Here is a 2,001-nt window from a genome sequence, read left to right as displayed (position 1 = left end):
TTCTGATGTGCATATCTGGGTCCAGGGGTTCTGCTCAAACTATGGCACCAGCCAAGGACAATATAGGCGGTAAACTTCGAACCCCTACCCAGATCTAGCCGATGGACAGGACACTCCCCTGGTGGTGGTGGTGGTGGTGGTGTGTGCATGAGTGAAGAGTGAGGTCTGACTTTCATGGCTCATTGTTACACATAACCCCCTATGGAGCATGCCTTTACCTCACTGGAGGCCCTGCTACCTATGAAAAATCTGAAATACTGCCTTGTGGTTCTTAATCAGCCTTTGGACACACTATTTCATCATCTTTGGAAAACAGAGTGGCCTGCAAACTCACTATATAATCCGTACCAGCCTTGAACTTGCATCAGTACTCCCCAGGGTTACCAGTAAACTGGCTTAATCAGCATTCCTTGGATTACAGCTTTAAACGGAAGATTTCTTAAGAGCCTGTGCTCATGAGGTGCCAATCAGTTATATGATATCACCGAAGGAGAGAGAGAAAGCTTTTTCCCTGAATTCATCAGTGGAGACTTTGATTCTACTAGGCCTAATTCAGAGAGTACTATATTGAAAAGGGATATGTTCTTGTTTCAATTGCTGACCAAGACCACAGAGACTTTATGAAATGCCGTAAAGTGCTCCAAAAGAAGATAGAAGAAAAAGAGCTACAGGTGGACATGATCGTGACCCTGGGAGGCCTCAGTGGGCGTTTTGACTAGATCACGGCATCTGTGAATACTCTTTTCCAAGCCACTCATATCACTCCTTTGCCGATTATAATAATTCTGAGGAATTTCTCATCTACCTCTTCCAACCAGGAAAGCATAGGCTCCATGTAGACACTGGAATGGAAGGCAGCTGGTGTGGTTTTACTCCTGTTGGACAGCATTGTAAGCAGGTGATAACAAAGGGCCTGAAATGGAACCTCACAAATGGTGTGCTTGGCTTTGGAACACTGGGCGGTACTTCTAACACCTAAGATGGGTCATGCCTCATCACTGTGGAAACTGACCACCCACTCCTCTGGATGATGGCCATCCAAAGCTAGTCTGCAGTGTGGGGTCCATCTTGTGCCTCTGCCTTCTCTTATCTGCCCAGTGGTTCGTTGCTCAACATGAACACTCACCTAGGTGGGCAGAGATATAAGCTTGGCTGCAGGGAGCCAGAGCTTTCAGGATGTCAGAGCTTAAGGTATAGCTGAGAAGCAGAGTACTTGTTGGGGTGTGTGAAGGCCTGGAGTTCAACCCTCAACACCACAAATTAATAGATGATGGTGTTTAAAGATACCAGGTTATGCTATAAATGGTGTCTCAATGTTATCCTGAGGAGAGAATTATGTTCTATCAAAGTAGATAAGCTTTATTATACTCTTTGGAAAACGCTAATGTTGATCACTGCATAATATATATCAGGTTTGATTATTTTTATTTGATTAATCAGTCCACTTATCTTAAAATCCCTTTTTAACCTTGAAGCACCAAAAACTGTTCTTAGTGTTGCCTTGGAGTCCAGCACTTCCTTAAGTGCCTGACATGAGCCACCCAGCTCTGAGCATCCCCCAACATCTGCTTCCTCTCTATAATGTATATTATATTGCAGAGTGCTGTGATAGAAAGGCTCCATTTCTCTTTGACATCATCTTTTAAAAGATAAGAATCATTGAGATGATCATTAGATTAGAAAGCAGGCAGGCTCACAGGCTGTGGGTAAATGATAAATGGTCATTCAGGATTTGCACATATTTTAACCACTCAGAATCTGAAAGGAAGCACTCTGAGCCTCAGAAATACAGAGGTCAGCCTGGCCATGGTGGAGCATGTATATAATCCTAGCAATTTAGAGGCAGAGGCCAACTTGGTCTATAGAGTAATTTCCAGGATATCCAGGGCCACACGTAGAAACCCTGTCTTGAAAAACAAACCCAAAACAAACCAAAATAAAAGAACAAACAAAATAAAGAAATGCAGAGGCCCTTATTAAAATCATGAAAAACCCAAAAGG

General features: G+C 43.3%; 1 pseudogene; it reads left to right on the top strand.

The window, feature by feature from the left end:
• The first annotated feature begins 201 nt into the window (after positions 1 to 201).
• LOC127188574 (thiamin pyrophosphokinase 1-like) lies at positions 202 to 1,048 on the top strand (annotated as a pseudogene).
• The last annotated feature ends 953 nt before the right edge of the window (positions 1,049 to 2,001 follow it).

The sequence above is a fragment of the Acomys russatus genome, chromosome 4 (genome assembly GCF_903995435.1).
Source record: "Acomys russatus chromosome 4, mAcoRus1.1, whole genome shotgun sequence".
Classification (NCBI taxonomy): domain Eukaryota; kingdom Metazoa; phylum Chordata; class Mammalia; order Rodentia; family Muridae; genus Acomys; species Acomys russatus.
This window is presented reverse-complemented; position numbering and strand designations above follow the sequence as displayed.